The 27,859-nt window shown below is 36.9% G+C and overlaps 1 protein-coding gene across 11 annotated transcripts in view; it reads right to left on the bottom strand.

Annotated features, from left to right (window-relative positions):
- The window catches only part of eps8l2 (EPS8 signaling adaptor L2), a 118,551-nt gene that overhangs the window by 88,637 nt on the left and 2,055 nt on the right, over positions 1–27,859 (bottom strand). For 3 of the 11 annotated variants that reach the window (XM_073942564.1, XM_073942561.1, XM_073942566.1), the window contains exons 3-4: positions 14,202–14,268; positions 13,909–14,077 (exon numbers count right to left, since the gene is read on the bottom strand). The gene's annotated coding sequence lies outside the window, so the exon portion shown is untranslated. Of the gene's footprint in view, positions 1–13,908; positions 14,078–14,201; positions 14,286–27,859 lie in introns of all 11 variants that reach the window. The other 8 variants (XM_073942562.1, XM_073942565.1, XM_073942568.1 and 5 more) reach the window with 3 other exon arrangements.

Here is a 27,859-nt window from a genome sequence, read left to right as displayed (position 1 = left end):
TATCACAACACACTGTTCCCGTACAATATTACGTCATCTTTTCAAAAGCATTTCCCATGTTTTCTGGAGGTGAACTGAAACGACTGCTCTCTTCAGACCAGCTTAATACAGACTTCACACTCATTGACTCACATCTCGTGGTATTTGACACACCTGAGCGGATGAATGGACTGGCATTTGAGGCCGGTCCAGATTTTCCTCTTACAGCGTCTCTATTTAAAGCGGCATCACACACACACACACACACACACACACACACACACATACATACACACAAACACACACACAAACACACACCACTCCTTACTGCTGCTTCCACCCACTCCACCTTTCATTTGGGTTTTATCTCTGTTTGTCCAGCCTGTTTTGTTTAATGGGCACCGTTTTTGTTTGTAGATCAGCATTTCTCTAGTATTGTTCTGTGTTGAGGATATTAGTACATTAACTTGACAGAATGCATTCAAATGCCAGAATCAGAATGAGCTATATTGGGCAAACACACAATTAATTACAATTGAAACAGCTGTAACACATTTAAAGTAAAATAATAATAATAATAATAATAATAATAAACAATTAATGTAAACAAAAACAGTAATCAAACAATTGTAATGATGCTCAAATAATGCTTCATCATCAAATATCCTGTAGAATCTACAGCAACTTACTGTAAATCAATTACAGCAAATATACAGTATTTACATTTACAGCACCATTTACCTTGCTGTATATGTATTTACAGTATTAAATACTGTAATATATATATATATATATATATATATATATATATATATATATATATATATATATATATATATATATATATAATAATTCAGATACTAGTAACTTACTGTAAATTAAATACAGCAAAAATACAGTATTTACATTTACAGCATTGTTTATTTTGCTGTATATGTATTTACAGTACAGTAAAATTCAGATCATATTACAGTTCAGTTCTCCAGTAACTTACTGTAAAACAATTACAGCACAAATCCTGTATTTACATATACAGAACCATTTACCTTGCTTTATATTTACAGTATTATATACTGTACAACATATATATTTACAGTAGAGTAAAAATCTGTTGATAATACAGTTCAGTTCTCCAGTAACTTACTGTAAAACAATTACAGCAAAAATCCTGTATTTACATGTACAGAACCATTTACCTTGCTTTATATTTACAGTATTATATACTTTTTACTTTATAAACAGTATTATATACTGTACAACATATATATTTACAGTAGAGTAAAATTCTGTTGATAATACAGTTCAGTTCTCCAGTAACTTACTGTGAATCAATTCCAGCAAAAATACTGTATTTACATTTAAGGCACCATTTAGCTTGTTGTAAATTTTTTACGGTATTGTATCAATACTGTTCAATGTAAAGTAATTTTCACAATGCAACTTTAAAATACAGCAACAAACCGCATAAATTCTGTTCATATTAATGTTAAATACTATGTAGTTTACAAAAATCATCAATCATCATTACAATCCAGAACAATTTGCTTCTTAATCTGACGATTACCATAGTACATTAAATAATGCTCCATATTTTAGCCCCAAAGGAGATATTGTGTGATAACTGGTTTGCTTTTTGCATACTTTTAGAATACTGAAGATAAAAAGTGTGATTTTAGACAATAATAGATGTTAGTGGCCAAAAGAAGGATTCTGTGTTGGGGAGTGTTGTGATGGTTTTGTCATGGTTGACTGGTTGTCCACCACAATGCCGTTTCCATGCATGATAAACAAACATCAGCGTTTATAGCCTGAAGGAATCTGTAGCTCTAACACCCTTCTCCACAAAATATTAATCCAATGTTCTTCAAGAACAGAGACAGGTTTACATCTCCAAATCAAAATCAAGGTGCAACAGTATGGAAACGCAAATAAAAAAGGAAGGAGTGATTTCTAAATTTGCTTTGACTTGTATTTCAGTGCAGACCATACAAATAACATTATTTAATGTGTTCCTCGTGATTTTTGTTGTGTTTTTTTTTTTTAATAAACACATTGTAATTTTAGTTCTTACTACACATTTTTAAAAAAAGGTAGTACAGTGAAGCATTTAACACTTTGTAATGTTGCCATTACTCTTCACAACACTTACAAGACATTTAGGGACTGAAGACACCAAGTAATGAAGCGTTTCACTTGATTTTGTCTAATTTTTCCAGCAAACAAGTGTTAGGGTGGGCAATAATATGAGGTCCTTATTGTCGCATTTTGCGCTTCAAAATGCGCCACACATTCTCTATTAGAGAAAGGTCGGGACTGCAGACAGGCCAGTGAAGTACCTGTATCCTCCTCCTCTGCAGCCAGGACTCTGTAACGTGTGCAGCATGTGGTTTTGCATTGTCTTGTTGAAATTTGCATGAGCGTCCAGAAGGCAGCATATTGTGCTCCATGTATATTTCAGCATTAATAGTGCCATCACAAAAGTGCAAGTTACATTTGCCAAGGGCACAGACACAACCCCATGCCATGACAGATCCTGGCTTTTGAACTTGTTGCTGGTAACAGTCTGGATGATCCTTTTCATGTGTTCATTTTTCCCATAAAATACCTGAAATACTGATTCATCTGACCACAGTACACGTCTCCACTGTGTGATGGTCTATTCCAGATGCCTCCGAGCCCAGCGAAGTCGATGGTGCTTTTGGACACTGTTAACATAGGGCTGCCTTTCGGCACAGTACAGTTTTAACTGGCATTTGTGGATGTAACTATGTATTGTGGTACTTGACAAAGGTTTTCCAAAGTAGTCCTAAGCCCATGTGGTGATGGATGAATAGGGATTCTTGATGCCACCTGAGGGATCGGAGATAACGGTTGTTTAGCTTAGGCCCCGTTTACACTAGTGCGTTTTAGTTTTAAAACGGCGTTGTAGAATGAAAACGATCCGCGTCCACACTCGCGTTTTACCCAGCGTTTCTGAACAGCTCTCCGTCCACACCAAAACGCTGAAAACGCACATCACGTGACCACACACACACTCTCGGGCAAGCGCTCCAGCATTTCTACCCAGATGAGAGCTCTGCTTGTCGGACTGCTCATCAAGCATCTTCGCTGGATCTAATCTAACTATATTTGCTAAACGTGATATTTCATTCATGTTGTTGTCTTTATCTAACGACATAGGCCAATTCCCTGACTTTGGTCATTGGAATCTATTAAGTTACTTGTTCACGGGTAACATGTTTTGGTTAAGCACAAAGATAAGTTAATGATTAATCCAGGTACATTGACTGATCGCTTGCCTTTATTTCCTACAATGTATAAACGTATTGTATGTTATACTTTTATAATTATCGATTATTAAAACTGATATTCAGCAAAAGAGAGGCTGTGTTTCGTATTTTCACTGAAATTGAAAGGAGGCAGTTGTTATCGGCTCCGTTTTGTTATAAATATCCACACAGTGAAGATGACGCTCATATATGCAGCACGGCGCCTCAACATTTCTGCTGTCTGTTAAGTTGCTAATATTAAAATGAAAATAGGCAGTTCCTTAAATCATGTTTACATTTTATTGTTGAGAAAGTGAAACAACGTAGCCAGGGTGATGTGAATGAAGTTATAAAATAACTGTTCCCTTTGAAGATTTACCCGTGTCCTCGGTATGTTTTCCATATCAAACTGAGAAGGGGGAGACTGCAGCCTTGATCAAACTTGCGAAGTCTTAACTTACAAGAAGAGGATGCGAGACTGATCTGTGCGTGTTAGGCTACTTAATATTGAGGAAAAGCCCCAATCAGATAGGCGAACGTTTGCAGCCCCGCCTCCGTTTTCAGATGTCTCCGTCTTTCCCCATCCACACTGAGACGGAGCAGCAGTGTTTTAGAATGAAAACGGCCTCTCCAGCGTTTTCAAAAAGCTCCGTTTTCGGCGCTCGAGAACTCCGGCGTAGTGTGGACGGATGGCGTAACCGTAGCAAAACTTATGCGTTTTCAAACTAAAACGCACTAGTGTAAACGGGGCCTTAGTCTTGCGCCCCTCTCCTTTACACACTGAAATTCCTCCAGATTCCTTTAATCTTGTAATGATGTTCTGCACTGTTGAATGTGAAATATCCAAATGTCTCCGCTTCTTTCTTTGGGGAACATTGCATTTAAAGATTTCAATAATATTCTCATGTATTTGTTGTCAGACTGGCGATCCTCAGCCCATCTTTGCTCCTAAAGGGCTAGACCTTTTTTGGATGCTCCATTTGTACCAAATCCTAATTACAATCACCTGTTGACATCACCTGTTTCAAATCCCATCCGTATTGAACCAATTTACCTGATTACCAGCCCTAAACTGCTCCTGTCCCAACCTTTTTGGGATGTGTTGCAGGTTTGAATGACAGGAAAGGATGTATATCTACAAATAAACATGAAGCTGACCAGACAAACATGAAATATTTTGTGTTCATATTGTCTCCACTGAAATACAAGTCAAAGTAAATTTGTAAATAACCACTTTTTTATTTGCGTTTTTCATACTGCCCCAGCTTTTTCTGATTTGGGGTTGTACTATCAGATTCAACAACAAGTTTGTGCACCATTCAGATATGAATTAAAGGTTCAGTTCACCTAAAAATGAATGAATTTACTCACCCTCAAGTGGTTTCAAACTTTTATTAGTTTTGATGAACACAAAAGAAGATATTGTGAATAAATCATTCCTAAATGATGTTTAACAGAGGATTTTTTTACAGTATTTTCTATAATTTCTAAATATTTAAATATTTTGAAACTTTTTAATAGCTCAATATTATTAGCCCCTTTAAACAACATATATTTTTGATTGTCTGCAGGAAAAAACTACTGTTATACAATGGCCTGATTACACTAATTAAGCATTTGAATACTAGTATCTTGAAAAATATCTAGTAAAATATTTTGTACTGTCATCGTAGGAAAGATAAAAGAAATCGGTTATTAGTTTTTAAGTCTGTTATGTTTAAACTGTTTTAAGCATCTTCGCTGTAAGAAAAAAACTTCAGCTACCAAAAAAGTCCTTCAGTCGAGCAGTGTGGGATTTTGTCCTTTTGTTTGATTAATAGTGATAAAAACAGACGGCGGCAAGGATTATGCGCGCTGTCACTTTAAGAATAGTGCGGCGCTGATATGATTTCTCTTTCACATGTCTTTTGATTCTTAACTTGTTTGTTAGTTACACAACTGAGGGTTAATATAAATAATCACTAAACACCGCGCTCTGGCACAAATGTGCATGTACTTGACCATTAAAGCGCTCACATTAAGATGGCGTTAGATGTGATGTGTGTGCACTCCTAAGCTGCGTCCCAAATCACATACTTATGCACTATTCTACGCCATTTTGTAGTATAAATAGTGTAAGTAGTGCGTTCACACTGAAAACTCTAAAAATAATAAGTGCACTTTAATTACCCGGATGATGCACTCATTCAGCCGGTAAAGTGAAGTGTGGAATGATGGACACTACACGCACTCAACGACCGCAGGTTTGCTTACGTAGCGGAAGGGGCGGAGCTATCGGGCGCACATGTTGAATAACTTTATTTATTTTGGATGGTGAAAGCAAAATTTTCCTACGAGAGTGATTATACCAGATGGTGAATGGTACTCGCCGCAGGTATTATTTGATAATTCGTTCGTTTATTTCACTGATTTGGCGACCGTCAAATGTCATCAGGGAAACGGTTTGAATTTCCGCTTAGTAAAAAAACACAAGTGTGCCATTTGGGACAACACTACATACATATACTATCCTGTTGAGTGTGTAAGTGCATAAGTACATAGTGCATGAGTGCATAGTGTGCCATTTGGGACGCAGCTCTAGTCTCTGAGCCTGTCTGAGGCTTAGCGCGGCGGCGCAAACACAACAGCACGTGCTCTTTCGCGCTATTAAAAATATGAATGATTCGAACGTACATCAATGAATGATGCGCATCCCGTGCTGCAGACGTTACATTACAGTACATGCTTTTAGTCATTTTCACGAGAAACTGAGCTTTGCAGAGCAACAAATATGCGGTATATGATGCAATAATAGTTTATCTCGATAAATGGTTTTTCATAATCGTTAGAAGCCAAAATCGAAATCGAAACCGGATTTTCGATTAATTGCACAGCCCTACGACCTATTCTGAAGAATATTGGAAAAAAAACTGTCATTGACATCTATAGAAACAAACAAACTTATAAATGATGGAATTCAATGACTGTTTTTCCCAGCATTATTCAGTATACTTCCTTTGTGTTCTACAGAAGAAACACTCAAACAGGTTTGAGTGGAGGATGAGTAAATAATACTAATCATTAGGTGAACTTTATCTTCCTGTTATTCCAGTAATTTCGATGACTTTATTCAGTTCAAAGCAATTACATACCAACTCCAGCTCTGAAATAAGCAAATCATAACTCTGACTTGTGCTCGAGTTCGACAGTCACTAAAATATGCATGAAGCTACCCGTCAAGTCGACTGTCAGAAATCAAACATGTTAATGACCGCCCGTCTCGGTTTCCACGAAAATGAGCATCAACAAACCACCCACATTCAACAACCCGCAGAAACAGCGCTGTCTTTTGACGTGGAACATGATCTGTAATTTAATTGGCGTTCGCTTAGGAGACAGAAACAAAAACAATCGGCCCCCGACGGGAGTGTCTTCGCTTCGGCTGCTCCATTGTTCATTGTGCTCATATTTAGGTATCAGCAGATTAGCTCATAGAGGTTAAGGGCTGCGCAACATAATGATAAATTATCAGCCCACCTGAATATTTTTGTCCACAAATTTCTGTTTAACGGAGAGCAGATTTTTTCAACACATTTCTAAGCATAATAGTTTTAATAACTCATTTCTAATAACTGATTTAGTTTATCTTTGCCATGATGACAGTACATATTATTAGATTAGATATTTTTAGGATACCAATATTCAGCTTAAAGTGACATTTAATGGCTTAACCTAGGGGTCACCAATCCTGGTCCTGGAGGGCCGGTGTCCCTGCAGGGTTTAGCTCCAACCTTGCCTCAACACACCTGCCTGGATGTTTCAAGTATAGCAAGTAAGACCTTGATTAGCTTGTTCAGGTGTGTTTAATTAGGGTTGGAGCTAAAATCTGTAGGACACCGGCCCACCAGGAACAAGTTTGGTGACCACTGGCTTAACCCTTATGTGCAGTTGTGGATGTTTTCATCCACTCTGGGATGATTTAGGCCCTGTTTACACTAGTGCGTTTTAGTTTGAAAACGCATAAGTTTTGCTACGGTTACGCCATCCGTCCACACTACGCCGGAGTTCTCGAGCGCCGAAAACGGAGCTTTTTGAAAACGCTGGAGAGGCCGTTTTCATTCTAAAACGCTGCTGCTCCGTCTCAGTGTGGATGGGGAAAGACGGAGACATCTGAAAACGGAGGCGGGGCTGCAAACGTTCGCCTATCTGATTGGGGCTTTTCCTCAATATTAAATAGCCCACACACAGTTCAGTCTCGCATACTCTTCTTGTAAGTTAAGACTTTGCAAGTTTGATCAAGGCTGCAGTCTCCCCCTTCTCAGTTTGATATGGAAAACATACCGAGGACACGGGTAAATCTTCAAAGGGAACAGTGTACTTTATAACTTCATTCACATCACCCTGGCTACGTTGTTCACTTTCTCAACAATAAAATGTAAACATGATTTAAGGAACTGCCTATTTTCTTTTTAATATTAGCAACTTAACAGACAGCAGAAATGTTGAGGCGTCGTGCTGCATATATGGGCGTCATCTTCACTGTCTGGATATTTATAACAAAACGGAGCCGATAACAACTGCCTCCTTTCAATTTCAGTGAAAATACGAAACGCACCCTCTCTTTTGCTGAATATCAGTTTTATTCATCGATAATTATAAAAGTATAACATACAATAAGTTTATACATTGTAGGAAATAAAGACGAGCGATCAGTCAATGTACCTGGATTAATCATTAACTTATCTTTGTGCTTAACCAAAACATGTTACCCGTGAACAAGTAACTTAATAGATTCCAATGACCAAAGTCAGGGAATTGGCCTATGTCGTTAGATAAAGACAACAACATGAATGAAATATCACGTTTGGCAAATATAGTGAGATTAGATCCAGCGGGAGATGCTTGATGAGCAGTCCGACAAGCAGAGCTCTCATCTGGGTAGAAATGCTGGAGCGCTTGCCCGAGAGTGTGTGTGTGGTCACGTGATGTGCGTTTTCAGCGTTTTGGTGTGGACGGAGAGCTGTTCAGAAACGCTGGGTAAAACGCGAGTGTGGACGCGGATCGTTTTCATTCTACAACGCCGTTTTAAAACTAAAATGCACTAGTGTAAACGGGGCCTTAGAGTCTTAATTTGTCTTTAACTTTTTCTTTGTTTCAGCTAGTGGGATGATTTTTGACACATATTTTAGGAAAATGCTTCATTTAAAAAAAAAATGTATATCTAAATACATCATCTATATACTCTGGGCAAATGTACTACCCTTTTGGTATGATCAAGATGAAAACATCCACTGAATTAAACTACTGTAAAAATGCATCAGATCAATATTTTTTTTTCAATGTTTTTGAATACATCTGTTTATCAACCTCAGTCCTGATCAAAACTACTAAACTGCTTAGAATACTACAGCATTTTAACTCTTTAATTGCTAAATTCACAAATGATGACACTGATTTGATGAAACAAACACACTACAAGTGTCTTAATAAGCTATAAAATTGTACTGTATACTATTAAATAATCAATTTAAATTTATGTAATAAATAAAAAAGCAGCATTAATTTGCACCCTCTCATGGTTGGTACGCACAGCGCGTAAAGCCGTACGGCTGCAGGAACCACTGAAAATATGTACAGGTTGCTATTAATAATCAGAAGTGTGCAGATAGATATGAACATAATCACAAATGTATATGTCCACTGGGTATGTACAGTTCAAATGAATGACTCAGTGCAATGTAGCGCAACGAATAAGTGCAATTTTTACATTTTTAAATGTGCAAATGTTAAATAGTGCAGTGATTATGAGGAGTATAAATTATGAGGAGGGTGTGGGGGGGGGGGGTGTATTAATGCATCGTTTTTGATTAATTTTATTTTATTTTCTCCCTAATTTACTGTCGGTGGCTGTTTTTGTCCCATTGACTTCCATTATAACCACTTATTTTATTATAAATCAATGACACCATATAATCATGCATTTTTGAATGTTGGTGGCTTTCCCTGTTGGAAAGAGATCAAATTTGTACATTTTACCGTTGATCATCAGTTGGCACCACTAACCCTTTAGATAGGCCTGTGCAAAAAATGCTTAGTTTCTGGATTTTATATGGAGTAAAACAGCAAATTAAAGTGTGTGTGTATGTGTCTGTGAGTGTGTGAGGGTGAACTTTACACACCTTGATGTGTCTGAAAAAATTTAAATATGCTTCTCAACTCTACAGAACTACATGGAGTAAACAAAAACAAAGACTGTGTATTTATGCACCATCAAATGTGGTTATAATGGAAGTCAATGGGGCAAAAACAGCCACCAACAGTAAATTAGGGAGAAAAAAATGAAAATCTAACAATGCATCAAAGCCAATGTTGTTACTAATTGTTCACGTCCAAGAATGTGATAAAAACAAAAAAAAAACAGTCCACAGCTACTTTTTATATAGGAAATACTGCTTTTTTGTGTGTGTTTTATTCACCAAATCAGTAACTTTATTTGTGAATTTGTCAATTAAAGAGTTACAATCCTGTCATTTTCTAAACAATTTAGTAGTTTTGATCAGGACTGAGGTTGATTAACACATTTATGCAAATCATTTTTTAAAAATATTAATCTGATGCATTTTTACAGCAGTTTCACGGTTCGAAACTGCAACCATTTTGGTCGAAATTTTATCTATGTGACCTCAAAATATATTTGGGAGCATGTGAGCGAGTGCATAAAATTGTTGTGTACGACCAGTTTTTACTGCTAAATGTTCACCACATGCGCGGATTCGGGAGACATTCACGCAGAATGCAACTCTGCACTTGAAATGCAAAACGCAGCGCTCAGGAATGGTTTAAAGCAGTTGTCATGTCAACTTGCTGCAGTAAACAAAGCCAAATCTGTAATGCTTGCCCCGCCTTCGTGCTCTTCCTATTGGCCCACCACTGCTCTAGAACTAAACGCGTATGGATTGGTTAATATCAGCTGTCAATCACTCAGTCAATGCCTTTTAGCCTGGAATGACAGGGAGAGCTACTATCGCAAAAAATTGTAAAGCGCTAACGAGGAGAATCAAAATAACACTGACAGATTTTGATTTAGAAACCATCTAAAGTTACAAATAATGACACATCTTAGTAGTAATCCTGTGCTGAATGTTAATCCACCATAAACTTGGATAGAAGAGTGGATAAAAGACTTCCATTGGCTTCAAGTCCGCTATGAAAAGTCTGTGGGATGGAATTTTCAGGTAACTGTTTGCCACATCTAGCACGAGAGCTTCTGTTTAATCCTTCATATAATCGCCAGATGCTGTCCGCCGTGCAAGTGGCAGCTATATGTAAAATTTAACACCACGTACACCATTGCAAACGGGCTTGCACTGAGTAAACTAAGTTGCTACATGAAAAGACCAGTACTGCTATTAACATGACGTATGATATTAGGTACAAGACTTTTGGCCAGCGGAGAAATTAAAATGGTCGTGCCCAACTGAGTCTGGTTCTCTCAAGGTTTTTTTTCTTCACTCCCATCAGGTGAAGTTTTTTTTCCCTCTCCGCTGTCGCCACTGCCTCGCATGGTTCAGGATTGGCAGAGCTACGCATCGATGAATTTGCTCTTCAGTGTTTGAACTCTCAGTAATGATTAAATCACACTGAACTGAGCTAAACTGAACTGAACTGAACTTAAACACTAAAACCTGACCACACTGTTCCAGTTACTGAACCACACTGTTCCAGTTACTATGACCATTTATGTGAAGCTGCTTTGACACAATCTACATTGTAAAAGCGCTATACAAATAAAGCTGAATTGAATTGAAGGTACAGTATATATCAAAAGCATCAGTGCAATATCAGACAGCACCCGTGAGAACAGCACAGTTATATTGTTAACAGATTCATTCATGTCAAGCAGTGCGTGCAGGGCCGGTGAGCGCTCCGTGTATCCTTTAGTCACTCAATTATGTTAGAAAAATCAATTTTCTTGAGATAACGGGATTTTGTTGAGACATATTTTCCTCACGCGCGCATATATATTTTTTTGCTTGTTAGTTTGATTAGTGTTGTAATATGTTACAATAAATATATTAAATATAATAAATATGTTTGCATAAAACTTGTAGTAACGGTGCTTATGATTTGGGGGTGTGACTAAATTTTGGCTGATGCGCCAACATTTTTAAAGTTAGGAGCACCGGTGCTACCAAGCAGAAAGGTTCATTTCGAGCCCTGAGTTTATTTCAGTGAATGTTTTCGTCCCAAACAAAACAAAAGGGTAGTAAATTTGAAAATTGCACAAGGGTTAATTAGGGTAATAAGGCAGGTTAGGGTAATCAGGCACGTCATTGTATAACAATGGTTTGTTCTGTAGACAATGGAAAACAAATATAGTTTAACAGGGCTTATAATTTTGACCTTAAAATGGTTTTAAAAAATGTAAAACTGGTTTTATTCTAGCTGAAAAAAAAAATAAGACTTTCTCCAGAGGAAAAAATATTATAGGAAGTACTGTGAAAAACTCCTGAATCTGTTAAACATCATTTCAGAAAAAAAAACTAATTCACAGGAGGGCGAATAATTCTGACTTCAACTGTATGAGATGTTATATCGCCCAGCCCTAATAGAGCTCAATCAATTAATCAGCACAGCCAATCAGATCCCAGAACAAAACCACAGAGATCCTCCTCTGAATCTGTGCTAGCTTTAAAAGCCATAAACAAAAACGTCAAGCACCCGTGACCATTAAGCTCACCTTTATTGACTTCGGTATATGATGTAATACCTGCTCAAACAGATGTGCAAATGGAGATAATGTCTGCGGGACCTTTACCCTGCAGGGGTGAATTGGCTTTATAATCTGAGGCTTTTATTCATCGTCTCTAATGATGATGATGGCTTTTTTCTGTGAACGATAAGTGTGTTTGTGCCGTATTGTGATCGGGGGGTAACAAGAGGGACGTTTATGTGGCATGTTTGCCAAGTGGAAAGGTGAAAGTTTGGATCTGATTGATCGAGCACTTTCTTTCAGGTCAAGTTGTCATTGCTGTCGTATGCAAATATGGTCACGTCCGCCCGATCCTGATAGGCAAATGTTTTCCAGAGGAATATTACTTAATATAAGATAACAACTCTTGAGAGTAGGATGGACACAAATATATCTGGTTGTCATTTAAAATGTTTTCAGTCAAACTGCACTCAAAAGAAAAAACAGCATATAAGGATTATGTTTTCTGATTGCATATATAATTTCCATTCATTTATATTACACACTTTAAACATAAGAATTAATAAACTTTATGTGACTGATACTTGTTAGTTAAACATAAATTAAACAAATAAGAACAAGATTTATGTAACAGCATCAATAAATCAAAATAAATAGCAAAAAAATATTAATTCTTATGAATTCATCTGTTGTGTGTGGTCTGAAGCCTGGTCAATTTTCAATTTTGCCCCTGAATTTGCCCAATATCATAGAATTAGGGTCTGGCTTTTCCTACAGATAGATATTATATATATATTGGAAAAATAAATTGAGAAAAAACATAGTTTAATTAGTAAATAATAGCATATGTATGTATATGTATATATATATATATATATATATATATATATATATATATATATATATATATATATATATATATACATATGCTATTATTTACTAAGTAAACTATGTTTTTTCTCAATTTAGTTTTCCAATAAATTACTAATATGTAGCTCCATGTAGGCTTATGTAAACAAAGTCATCAAATTTGGGTTAAAACAGCCCAGTATTAAAGGTGCACCATTAATTTTTGCATTGTAAAAATGCTGGGTTGTTTTTGGGTACAATAAGCAGGCTTCAAACCCAAAGACTGGGCTGCATTTTTAATCAAATATTAAAACCAACTTTAATGCACCAAATTGCACTGAATTTGTCCATATTTTACCAAAAGTTGTGTTAAAACGATTCCGATTTTCCTAAAAGCGAGTACATTAAAATACTGGTTGCCTTAAAGTTTTAAGCTTAATCAAATTAGCCTTATGAGTCAATTGAACTAGTATTATATTGAACTGACTTACAGCTTACACAACTCATAATTAAGTTGGAACATGATTAACCTAATTTACTAAGTTACAATTAACTAAAACATATGTTGTCATGATTATTGATCACATATGTTTTGCAGTGTACTGATTTTTTTACCTGTTTACATGCATAGTTTTCCAATAAATGACAGCTCCGTGTACAGAAATGTCAACAAAGTCACTCACAAAGTCATAAGTTGGCTGGCGAAATAATCGATTTTATCACATCATAACAATCATTGATGTTAATCAGCTCGCAATTAAACTAGCAAATAAAAATCTCACATAGTAACCCAACAATTCAAACTTAATACTTAATAAAACACACCAGAATATTGCATATTAATAAAGCAACATCCACTACCAAAAGATATTCATAAAAGATATTCAAAAGATATTCAAGCCATCTTACAAATGTCAAAAACTCTCTCATAAATGCAGTTAAAACCTTTAAAATCGCTCATTTCCACATATTTGCGTGTCCTTCATATATGCACACAAACGCAAATAAGAGCAGGCACGGAGCTTCTCAAGCGCGCGACCCTTATAACGGGCGCGTGCTCCGATATACGTCGAGTTTAAGTTTTCCATAGCAACTTTTAGCTGATATTGAAACTCTTACCCTTCAGCAGAATCAATATACGATCCCTTGTTATTCACTTCAGCGTTAATCCCTCCCGTTTCCAGAAAGTCCTGAAGTAAACTCCTCTTCAAGACTCCATCTCAATCTGTTTCCTCACAGGCGTGAACTTTGCTCCGAACGCAGCGCGATTTGGACGCAGAATGAAATCCTGCTGATGCAAAGAAAAGCGTAGAAAGAAAGATACAACGTGTTATATGAGGACAAAAGGGTTCGAGCGATGCAACAGGTGCGCTCTAGCGAGAGTGACAGGTGATTCGCGCGCGTAACTCTACCTGCAGTGCGGGAGGGGGCGGAGCCTGCATATGAAGGATGAACACATGCACTTTTAATGCAGTCTTTCTGGAACATACGCAAAACTATTCAATCATTAAATATGTATAGGGCTTCACCCTGATTAATGACATTAATAACTTTAATTACAGCTGTGCACTATGAAAAGAATGTCTGACATGCTGGGTTACACCTGGAGGCTCTAAAATAAAACAACAACAACATTAAATGCCATTATATGCCGTAAAATTGCTACACCTAGAATCTATTTACGCAATTCACTGCCATACAATGTATTTAAATGGATAGTTCACCCAAATGTGAAAATTCTGTCATCATTTAGTCACCCTTCATTTGCCACGTTTCTTTATACAGTTCAATACACAAGAAGATATTTCCATAGTATTTGTTTTTCCTACTATGTCAGTGGTTACCAGCAGTGTGTAATTGCACATTGACGACCGAGGGCAGGGGTGGACTGGGACTAAAAATCAGCCCTGGCACTGTAGCCACACCAGCCCACTTTACCACACCGACACACACATTCACTACTTATATAGGTGTACAGATGGTGAAATAATATAAGCAGCACCATATATGTAATAGATATTTTAACATTTAATGTATGTGACTGGAACAAAAACAAATTTATATATGCAATCATTTCATTCATTCATTGTTTTTTCGGCTTAGTCCCTTTATTAATCTGAGATCACCACAACGGAATAAACCGCCATATATCCAGCATATGTTTAACGCAGCAGATACCCTCCAAGCTGTAACCCACTGTGAAACCCCTATACACAAACATTCACATACATGCACTACGGACAATTAGGCCTACCCAATTCACCTACAGCACATGTGTTTGAACTTGTGTGGGAAACCAGGAGGAAACTCACGCGAACATGCAAACTCCACACAGAAACACCAACTAACCCAGCTGAGGCTCGAAATAACGACCTTCTTGCGCCCTTGCGTTGTCCTCTTTCGAGACCATTTCAGGTCATTTAATGCATTTGGCAGCGTTCGATTTTAGATACTTTTTTATTTTTGCTTTCTCTGAGCTTTTCGGCACGGCCTTTCCTTTTTTATGGTCCATCTCTGACAATTAGATTTTGAGTCTTGCCAGATTTTGATTAGGTCTGCGTAACTTCTAATTGGGTCGGCCCATGTCGAAACCAGTTGTTCATTGCTGATCGAGCCAATGCTTACCATTTATTATTATTATTACGATTATCATCATCATCATCATCATCATCATCATAATACTCACATCTCGTAAGAGATAAAAGCTGCCTGCATGTAAAAACAATACAAATAAAAAATAAATAGCTGACCGGCCCACATTTAAAAAATGGTCCGGCCCTTCTGGCATTTGCCAGAATTGCCAGACGGCCAGTCCGCCCCTGATCGAGGGGGGGGGGGGGTTCAACTTTTTTGGTAATGTTAGTTTTTGTAATACATACTTTAGTGAAACAAACTATGTGCTTACTTACAATAAATTACATCTAATTTATTCATAAAATGTATTTAAGTTTTCAGTGTTTTGTGGGATAGGCTATTTAGTGCATTCTAACCTGATTAGCTATTTCGGCTTACTTTAGGACAAACTATGCAAACAATGCATCTCATTTGACGATTCCTTTAGGCAATATGTAGAAACAAACACCTATTTTGGGGGTTTTCTCCACATCTTGTGCACTCTTACGGTGCTGTAAATCAAACTGTTTTTTACTTTATTTGTAGATGTTTTTATAAAACATAACAGCCAATAGTATACATCATGTGTTAACAAAATTATCTAGGTGTTATTACCTGATACTAACTAGAACATGCACCAAAACACAAGCAAGCAACACAGCAATTATAGAGCACCATCAAAAAATAATAATAAAATCTCATCCGGACTAATGGAGTAATTATTTTGTCATACAACTTCTGTTTGCTAAATCTAGGGAAACATAACCTTTCCAGCTTGAGGGCAAAAACCATTTCAGCGAACCATTTTTAAAAATGTGGAGGAGTCGTGGATTTCCACTACATCAGAATCACTCTCTTGGCCAGCACCATGCCAAACATAAAGAGAGTTGTTGATGTTTAGGCCAAACTGGAGCCTTGTACTCACACTAGGGCCGTAGGCTGTACTCACAATAGGTACAGTTGCCTCGAACCGGGCCAAAGCACGCTTGTCCCCCTCCCATCTCCCCCGACGGCCCACGCTCACACCACAAACAGGCCTCGGCACGCTTAAGTCATCGCTGCTGTGCTGTTCTGTGAGAAGCGCTCTCTCACTCAGCAGCACAGTGGAGATTTCTCTAGTTATATCGTTTCAGTCGTTTGATATGCCGTCAAATATTTCGCCAAACAGTCCTTAGGGATGCGGGGACACGCAGTCAGATATTTCGCCGAACAGATCCGCCACTTTTGGCGCTCATAAACAATCATAAAGCTCTCGTGCTGCAGGAATGAGGAGGTCTGCTGAAGGCGCGCAGCTGTCGTGCAGTGAGGGGTTTGCGTATTTAATAAACTACGGCAGTTTGCGTTCACTGAACAGTAAGAATGATTAATAAATCCACATGAAACAACCCCTCAAAAAGTCACGTCTCGCTTTCAGTTTCGGGCTTTGGCGCGTTTTGCATTTACACACAAGCGTACCGCGCCCAAGTGAACCGGGCTCAGGCACACCTCGTCCAACCGGGCCAGGGCCGGCCAAGTGAACCGTACTTGAGCCCGATTCAGCGCACTCACACTTCTCAAACGATCCGGGAAACGGGCCTGGGCACGGTACGGATGGCATAGTGTGAGTAGGCCCTAAACATCCAAACAAGGCTATTTTCACATCAATTTTAATGTCTATTTCAAAAGCCTGGGAATAAAGACCGAAAATACTTTTCCAAAATTCAGTCATATCAGAATATATGACCATAGTTCCTGACTGCGCCTTTGCATTTACCACACTAAATCAAATTGTTGAACTGCTTTTTTTTTCTCGCATGGACTGATTGCCGCTATTAAGTCACAATTGTATGAACTGTTATAGGGGTGGTCAAATGGATGTCTAATAATTTAATTATTAACATTAATATTTAAAAAACAGATCAGAGTGTAATGCACACCCTGCCGTTACCAGTATCCAACATTCATCAAATACTGAGTAGGGGGTGGGGTTTTACTGTTGTTACTGCAAAATAAAGGTTGGTGGGAGGGTAGCTAAATAGATTTAGCCTCGGCCGTCAAACTGACGTCACCAGTGAAAGATTGCCGTTCCTGAAGCAAATGATCATATTTTGATTAAAGATTATTTTTTTTGATTAATGATTCACCTTTAGACTAACAATGTGCGCTAGCAAAATACACAACAAGAAAGAAATTCTCATAAAATACACTATTGTTTAGGATATCATTCTCTCTTTATGCACTAACATATGTCAATAGAAAATAATAGTCAGCCATTTCACAATCCTTAATGCATGCTGACACTGCAAAGAAAATGGGCTTAAATGAATAGTCTGTAATGGCAACCACTTCTGCATTTATATCTGAATATGTACACTGTAAAAAAAATCAGTCGGGAAAAAAAAAAGCTGATAAAATAAAGGCTGTTAAATTACAGACATTTACTGTAAAATAACAGAAATTTACCAGAAATTCTAATTTAAGGAATTAAGGTTATATTACGGTAAATGTCTGTAATTTAACAGCCGTTATTTTACACAAAATAAAAACTTTTTTTTTTTTTTACAGTGTATGCCCTCATGCGAGTTTTGTTGAGACGTGTAGGCAAGTGACTGTTCCCGGTCCAGTTCTGTAACCCTGTATGATCAAGGAGAGGCTTCTTTAAAGAAGAGCAACAGGCTGGAACATTGGACAGGTTTGGATGTCACTGGATACTTGTGGATGAGTCCACAATCAAGATGGAGGACTTTTATCTTATTATTTTAGATTAAAAATGTCGTCATTTGCTTCCCAGCAAGCACATTGATTTCAAAACGATGTCAAAAAATGCCAAAAATGCTAATCTAATTGGATTTTGATTGACTACCTTGGTATTAAAATTACTTTAAATTGACATCTAACATTGATGAAAAAAAAAAAAACATTTAAAGTTAATCACAAGACAGTCCTGTAAGCGATATTGACGCCAATGATAGATGTGATAGATGTCAATTTGGTAGGCTAGTTCAGTCGCGAGACAATGACAAGGGGGTCGCTTGGTAATTTCCAAAACTCAAATAAATTTTATTAAACTATTAGAATCACCATATTTATATTTATTTATTCATAACCCACAGAAGATAGTTAGTTAAATTTAAGAAACAACAACAACATGCAAATAAAAATCCAGCAGCCTTTTTTTCCCATTGAATTGTGACCGATGAGGTGTTTAGATTAACCACACAGCAATAGCGTCAGCTGCAGCAGATTGATTTTACGGGGCCAGGTTAAACTTTCTGACAACCTTGATGGCACTCTAATAATTTAAAAACAAGATATTTGAGGTTAATATTAAATGAAATTAATAAATGATTATAAAGAAAGATATGGTTATTAGACATGTTGCATTTTTGTGTTGTCAATATGCTCATGTTTATATAGGTATATAGCTGTTTGTGCAACATTTTTATATTTATAACCACCTTAGAGAAAAAAGGGGGTCGCTAGTCACTGGCATTGTTATTTTAAAGTAAGTTCACAGTACGCTTATTTGACCAAAATATAACATGATGATGCCTTTTTTTAAATTATTATTATTGACATGGCAAAGAAAGCAATCTTGCAGGACTTCCAGAGTCCATCAAGATCCTTTGGATTTATCTTCAATGCCTCCTCCTCCATACCCCAGACATGCTCAAAAATGTTCATATCTGGTGACTGGGCTGGACAATCCTGGGGCACCTTGACCTTCTTTGCTTGCAGAAACTTTGTTGTGGATGCTGAATTAAAAGGAGCGCTATCCTGCTGAAGAATTTGTCCTCTCCTGTGGTTTGTAATTCTTCATATATCAGGCTGTTGACGTTGCCATTTACTCTGCAGATCTCTCACACGCTGAGATGTAACCCCAAACCATGATTTATTCCTTCACCAAACTTGACTTATTTCTATGAGAATCTTGTGTCCATGCTGGTTCCAGTAAGTCTTCTGCAGTATTTGTAATGATTGGGATGTTATGTTGGAGGTCGCAAGCTGAAAAGTTTGGGAACCCATATAGTTTACATGCATACACTGTAAAACCCAAAAAGTTAAGGTAACTCAAACCATTTGAGGAATACGATTGCAACAAACCATTTAAGTTCAAATCTAATCCTAATAAGTACTGTGAACTTACTCCATTTGAGTAAACGAAGCAATTTGAGCACATATAATCCAATAAATGAAGAGAACTCAACTAACTGAATACTTTAAAACTCAATAGGTCCAGTCAACTCACACCATTTGAGGAAACCGGTTGCAACAAACCATTGGAGTTAAAAAACTAATCTATAGGAGTACTGTGAACTTACTCCATTTAAGTTGAAGTATTGAGGTATTTAACTCATTACCTTCAACACTGAGTTCAAAACTGTTCAAAAAAGTAGAATTATCTTTCAGTAAACGTTGAGTTAACTACACTAATTTCCTTTGATAAAGTTGACCGTTCGGCTTTACAGTGCACAAAATGTAATGGACATTTTCAGCTTTCTTTTCCTCTGTGAAACAAAAAAAAAGGATGAGCACCTGGGGCTGTCAAACACCAAAAACACAAATCGCATTATTTTTCTAAACATTTATGTTCCGCTAAAGATGTTATTTGATAAAATGTTGCTTAATTGACAACTGTATTCACTTCTAGAAGAAATAGACATGAAGTGATCAATTTTGAGAACAAAATCATTAATTTTGGGCCTTAGCTATCCTGTGGGTGAACAGAAACTCTAAACAATACTCTCTAAAACAATGCTAGGCTATTTTAACCTAAACTTGGGGTAAACGAACTCAACATTGGGTTAAGTTTTCCCAACTCAAATTAAGTTACACTTTTAAATTGTTTTTCAAGTGTAACACTGAGGGTAAAGACATTTCAAAGTATCTGGTATTACTGCAGTACATGAACACAAACCAGTGAAGTGTTTGACTTTGGAAACCTTGGGTTTTGGTTTATAATTAACATCAGAGGATATGGCCCACCAAACACTCGCTTTCTCAGGATTGCCTCGACTGCAGAAAGCAGCGGGTTCAGTTAAACATTATTCAAGAAACTGCACAAGGATGACTTCTCGAAGGGCGATAAAGTCAGCCGCAAATGACTGAGGTTTAGTGAATCTGGACTTCAGCAGTGCAGACTGCATTTGCATGTGGCTTTAAATGTACAGTTTCCAAACAGAGTTGACTGGAGGGCACAGCAGCGATTTCACAAAGCAAAAAAGACAGCTGCATATCGCTGAAAAGAAATACGTGTGAAACTACCCACTAACTGCACAGGGCGAACTCAAATCTGAACATTTTTTCACGGTGAAGTCCTGAAGAGATGGATGGGCGTCTACTGAGCATGCGCACATCCTTTATAACACCTCACAACAGCAATTACCGTTTTTACAGTTCTGTGAGGAGTAAGTTTTGGGGTTGGGTAGATGTAGACGTTAATAAACCACGACTTAATAAATAACACAAGAAATAAAAGTAAAAAAAATATATCGTTTACTTCCTGAGCCGCTGTATCCCATCTAACAACAATCGTATTACTTGTGAAACAGACGCCCTCTACTGGAGAAACTGAACACTTGTCAATAATGTCTAGTTACATTAGTGTTTTAGATCAAGCATATTTATTGAAATTCATTTTAAAATGAAATATATGAACAACAAAGGGAGCGAAGAGATGAAGGAAGAGAAGAGGCTGGAAGAAGTGATCTTAAACCAAACGTTATGATGAGAATGTGTTGTATTTTTACTAGTAAAGACCTATTTTGACTACACTTATCATACAATCTTCTTGATTGCAAGAGGAACTACTGCATAACCAACAAACTAGCTGCAATGAAAAAACTACTCATTAGATTCACCAATTTGTTTGTAAGGTAAGGAGTTGCAATCAATTTATATGGGCTGAATTTAAACAAAGTTGAACATTACTAAATTATATTTGTTGTTTGAAATCGGTCTATATAAATTGTTATCAACCTCTTACCTTAGGTGAAGTTTTTCAAACTAATTTCGAGAGGAGCACGTGATATCATTGACTGCAGCTGGCCACCCATCTAGATTCATAAATTAGCCAATCTGATCTATCCTAACTCACTATAAGTAGCCTAGCTAGATTTACTCCCTTATCTTCGTTTTCTAAAGAAACCCCTCATCCACCCCTTTCTCCTCCTTTACAAAAGGGGAGCTCTCGAGAACCACCTGATCTCGTACTCCCCTCTCATGCTCTATGGACCTGGCGGGAGCCCTGGGCTCAACTATCTCCGAGCTCAGGGTTCTCTCCCGGGACAGCATGCCAAACCTGCTAACAGTTGTCAAGCAATATCTAAGTGTAAACTCTTGAAAAGAATTTGGTAAATCAAATGAATCATTTTTTTCAGCGTGATTTGGTCTGGGAAAATCCTGAAAGTTATAGTTGGAATATACCGGTTTAAAGTAGGTAATGTACTGTAGGTTAGGAAAAATGAGTCTGAAAATATTCAGTTAAAAAATGGGACTTTTTATTTAAATAAAAAATAAGGATCTTACACAATAAAAGTGCACAAAGTAACTTTATTCTACTTCAAAAAGAAAATAAACAATTTTGTTTTACATTAGTTTTCATATGATGTGTGCAGACTTACACAGGTAAGTGCTCTAAAAGAAAACAAAACTACAGTTCTACAAAGCTGTGAAGTATTTTTAAGAAAATATTCAAGAAAATATGACAGATTACAAATTGTAATTTAAGATAAGTCAATAGTAATCAGTCGCAGAGCAACAAAAACATCCAGCAGCCTCTCAGCTGTGGATGAGTGATAAGTGGAAAGTGATAAGGCGAATCAGGAATAAACACTGCAAAAGAAAACAATGATGATTATAGTGTGCTTACATCCTACAAACACCCAGGATAAAGCAAACATGAGACATAACAGTTATAAGCACCAAAGAAGTGTCATTTTTAAAGTATAACTGAGATTTATAAGTCATCTGAAAGCTGAATAAAGAATCATTTCCATGACAAGTCTTGTGGCTGTGGTGGAAATTCATTTTATATTCAGTTTATATACTCATTTATGTACATTATAAAGGTCTGTTCTTTTATTCTTACATGAATGGGCTGTTTAAGTTAGACCAAACGTGATCACTTTAACATCCGTTTATCACCAAACAAGATCTGGATAAGTGAATGGTGATTTAACAAGCAACATGTTCGGATAGGAAGTAAGATTGAAATATAGATGGTCAAATCTGAAGTTGAGCGCTGATGGAACTGTGATTCATCCTGTGTGTCACTGATGACCTTGTGGATATTGCAAACTAGATAAAAAGAGAACACACTCGGTTTCTTGCGCCTCACTCTCTGCAGAAACTGTCATTGGTGTATGATTGTGTGACCTTCTTTGCAAAGAATACCACTTTAAAAGACACTTTGGGTAAGACTTTGTCTTCTTTACCACTGAGAGAGCCTCCTTAAAGAAAATTGCCACTACATCACCTATCCAAGTTTTAGAAAAACGTTTTAGTTGATCATTTGGTATCAGAAGTGGCTTATATGAAAGGCAAAGACCTTTAAATTACGCTTATTTTACCAAAATAAAATATAATCATGGCTTTATTTTTTACTTTTTTATTGGAATGGCAAAGAAAGTGTTCTTGCAGGACTCCCAGAGTTCATCAAGATGCATTGGATTCATCTTTAATGCCTCCTTCATCTTACCCCAGACATGCTCAATAATGTTCATATCTGGTGACTGGGCTGGCCAATCCTGGAGCACCTTGACCTTCTTTGCTTTCAGGAACTTTGATGTGGAGGCTGAAGTATGAGGAGCGCTATCCTGCTGGAGAATTTGCCATCTCGTGTGGTTTGTAATGTAATGGGCAGCACAACTGTCTTGATCCCTCAGGCTGTTGATCTTGCAGATCTCTCGCACACCCTCATACTGAATGTAACCCCAAACCATGATTTATTCTTCACCAAACTTGACTAATTTCTCTGAGAATTTTGGGTCCATGCGGGTTCCAGTAGGTCTTCTGCAGTATTTTTGTGCAACTTTTTAAATGATCAACAAAGTCAAATTATTATTAAATGCTCTTACAACTTTGATCGACGACAAGACTTTTGTTAGGCAGTGTAGAACAATATTTGGCTGTGATCCACCTTAGTTTAGTTTATTTGTTTACAGGGTCAATGCACATTAATAAACATTACTGTAAAATGTGCCAGAATTAGCCAAGAATGGCTATTTTTCATCCGCAGACCCTTTACAGAATGTTAAAAAGTCACAGCTAAAATAGAAGCACAACATTAAACATTAAATACACTTTCATATAAAAAATACAGTTAAAAAAAGTAAAGAAAAGAAAAAAAAAGAACAGACTGATGGCAGCAGAGGACAAAAAGCCAAAGACAACAGTACAAATGTGTCAAGAATACAGTACTAATGCTGATTTGTCAATAACCAATTTTTAACATGAGACTGAAGAGAACGAAAAGTGCACGATCTTCTAATTGTTGGTGGGATGGAGTTTTAATCCCTAGCAGCTCTCACTGAAAATACAGATTGACTGAATTAACTTTTGTTGAGAGGAATAATGCAGTCCCCTCTGTCACCTCCTCTAGTAGTTCTGTGAGTAGTCGTTCTAATATGTACAAACTGATTTAATGGTGAAGTCGGGTTATGTAAAGTCTTAAACATTAAACAGGTATGTACATATTTAATTAAATTTTCCCAACTAAGCAGGTTGTATTTCTTTAATATTAAACAATGGTGATATTGAACTGATTTCTTATCAAGGGTTTTTATGGATTGTTTGTATAAAGATTCAAGTGGCTTCAGAGTAGTGATGCTGGCTTGGGATCAAGTGGTTAAACAATAAGTGATGTGAGAAATGATCATGGAGTGATAATAGATTAGGGCAGCATCACATGACATCTGATCACGGATAAATCGAAAATTTGCTAAACTGAATCTGACCCGGTTACAAACCTTTTTAACCTGAGACTTAAATGATAGATTTGAATCTATTAAAACCCCAAGGTACTTGTACTCAGATACAACTTGTAATCTTATTTGAAAATCCGTAATCTGAGGGTTCAAAACACTCAAAATATTCATAAATGACTTAAACTTGCACAATTTAAGTTCTTAGCCATGCATATTACTAATCAAAAACTAACTTTGGTTATATTAAAGTCAGAAAAAGTACAAAATATCTTCATTAAACATGATCTTTACTTAATACTTTAATGATTTTTGAGAACAGCAACAAAGAAACTCAATCATTTTGACCCATACAATGTGTTTTTGTGGTCACTAATGTAGGGTCCAGCCAGTTGGTCCAATGACGGTATCCAATGGTGGATGAAGGTTCACTGCATGTTCGGTCTTTCCAGTGCACAATGTTGATTTATATTAAACTTAACTCATATCTGACTCCAATTTTAGTATGAGGTGGTTTAGAATATTAATATATTTATCCTCGTTTTATCTGACTCTAATTATAAAACATTGAGAAGATTTTGTTTCCTTTCACATTATTTTAGATTGTGATTGAATATTCTTTTGATTTGTTATTATACCTTATTCTCATTTACTCAGATTCCGATTGCATCTCGAGTCTTGCACCGGCCGGGTATACAATCTCTTAATACAAGCTTGTCAGTCTCGGTCATTAAACAGAGGAGATTAACCACTCTCCTAGAAAGGCAGAACACTACTTACTCAATTTAGGAGATTTTTATGTGGTCCCCATAGATCTGTTATCTACTTAAGACAAAGTATTTTAATAATAATCGCGCAGGATTATAATATTGTAGATGAAGGCCTAAATATCCACATTTAAAGTAGTTTCAACAATATTTTGTTGTTCTAAATAGTTGGCCTTTTACAGTCCAAGTATACATGAATAAATGCCAATTTGTTAGTCGGATCTCTACCAACATTGTATAGCGTGCCACGCTGCTCCGTCTAACATGTTTTAGTCCGTTACTAACCTGTACAGTGGCATGTAGTGCTATGGACAACAACATTTATCAGTGATAATAACACGAGGTTTGAATAATCCAAAACATAATTTATTAGTCAGGTAAATGTATTATGCCAAATTCAATCAGTCAATTCATAAACGATCAATACAAAACATCAAATTATCAAAGATAAATCCAAGATTAAAAGATGCATTCCTGACTTTTTACATAACGTGTAAATTTTACATAACGTGGAGCCTAGGCTCCATGTTATGGGCTGATCTGGGTAGGCAGAATCGCCCTGAGTCTTTCTTAGACCTTACCTTAAATAATCCAAGATTTCCCTCAAGGAAGAAGGTGTGTGTATATAAAAGTCACACCCTTCACAGTGGTTCAAAAGATGCCTGAAGTTATATATTTATTGTTTTGATTATGTCTATTTCTGAGAGGATGAGACCATTGTACCAATCGCACTGAGACATTTCAAATGATATCAAACATGATAGTTAAAGTCAGTTTGGTTAATCTAGAACATTCAAACATTGAAATGACCATATGCGTGAGTTGGGGGGATGAAGCTGAGTTTCAGCATACTCAGATGCAAATGCAGCAGGAACTGGTTTTTCCCGCATCCCCCCTTGCTGGGTTGTGAAGTTACCAGTCTCTGTTTTCAGCTCATGTTTTGAATTGTCAAAGATATCAGAATATTTGCAATATTTCAATTCTTACACTAATATGTCTCAGATGTTTCTTTTAAACATGAAGCTTGATAATATGGTTAATAGTTGAATAGTAAAACATTAAGAATACATATAGTCTATTCATGAATGTGCTGATTGATTATTTAATTGTAGATTAATTAAATGCACATATTATTTTACTTTCGCCAACCACCATTTGAGATCTCTTCAAAACCTCGACAGATGTCCGATTGCATAGGCTGCCTGGCGTATAAGAGCCTGACGTTACCAATGTTGTCCGTCTCTTTTGTTTCCGGTGTTTTCCTCTTGAATGAAAATCAGCTCGAGCTTGAATTATTAAGGTGTGCTTCATTCAGCAGGCCGATCACTGTATCTGCAGCTCAGTGTGCCTCCGCGGATTTACTGTATCTCTAGCTTTGTCCCGATGCTCGTTTTACCACTCTTTTGTTCTGCCGGTGACGTTATAGTCTGGGTTATAGCAGCTGGACTGTGCTGATAATCAAACTACGACCACACACAAACACACAAGACTTTGGTGCTTCCCTGTTGCTAAGAAAAACACACAACACTCTATACAAGCTTAAATTAGGCTCTCAAACCCTCCCAATGCTGTTGATTGATGCATCTTGGGATTGAATTAATGCATGAAAGATACACGCGACATTCAGAACTGAGCAACTGTGCATGTCCATGCTGAAATATTAATGTGCATTTCAATGGAAATCAGTTTCCTGCACACACAGCTTTTGTTATACCAGCTAGTCGGTGTAATCTGAGCAGCGTCAACACAAATGTTTCATCTTTAAGATAATGTTTAATAGTCGAACTCAGTTCATTAAAGCCCTGCACAGACAGTGGCAGAATTAAGTTATTTAAGGGCTTCGTTCCAAATTTCTAGTGAACTTGCCTTTATAGTTTGCATCTAAGCCATCACCTGTGTGCTTCTGATTTCTAAATTGAATACTAATAATTAAATAGTGTTTGGATAACACCTAATCTTTCGGCAGAAAAATCAACCCTAAATATTTGAACAAATTAGATTCCACATTTAAAGTTGATGGAGCGGCACAATGGCTCAATGGTTAGCACTGTCGCCTCACAGCAAGTTTGCATGTTCTCTCCTCCAGAGTCCGAACACCTGCGCTTTAGGTGAATTGGATAAACTAAATTGCCAGTAGTCTATGAGTGGTGTGTGATTGAGAGATTGTTTGGGTGTTTTCCAGTACTGGGTTGTGGCTGGAAGAGCATTCGCTGTGTAAAACATATGCTTGAATAGTTGGCAGTTCATTCCGTTGTGGAAAAATGAATGACTGACTGAATTTGAAGTTGATTTCTGAAAAAATGAGTCAGATTTAGATTGGCTGCAGTACCAAACATGACCACATTCAGTTTCCAGTAGTGACCATACAAGAGCGCCCCCGATATTTTGAGGAATATGAACCGTATTTTTTCATACTTTTGATAATATTTGTAGAGTAGACATAAAACTCCAAACTAGAATGAGATGTATTCGTTTTGAATATAGCCTCTAAAAACATTTTTTTTAAGTTACATGTGGATTGCTGTAGCAAAGTAATTCTTTAATGAAGTGTTTCTCAGTGGGTCGCGGAGTGTGAGGTAAAAAAAAAAAAACAACAAAAGTGAAAATTTGTACTTATTTTGCTTATACCGGACTTTTATTTTGAAATGTGTGCGTGACAACCCTACCGTTTGACATGTGATATTTCATTTAATTGTTGCAGCAAATTTGTCGAATCGCAAGTACGACCCCGAATATGTAAAGTATGGAGATCTATATATATATATATATATATATATATATATATAT

Source organism: Danio rerio, chromosome 25, assembly GCF_049306965.1.
Source record: "Danio rerio strain Tuebingen ecotype United States chromosome 25, GRCz12tu, whole genome shotgun sequence".
NCBI lineage: Eukaryota > Metazoa > Chordata > Actinopteri > Cypriniformes > Danionidae > Danio > Danio rerio.
The sequence above is the reverse complement of the archived record's forward strand: the minus strand, read 5'-3'. Positions and strand labels throughout refer to the sequence as shown.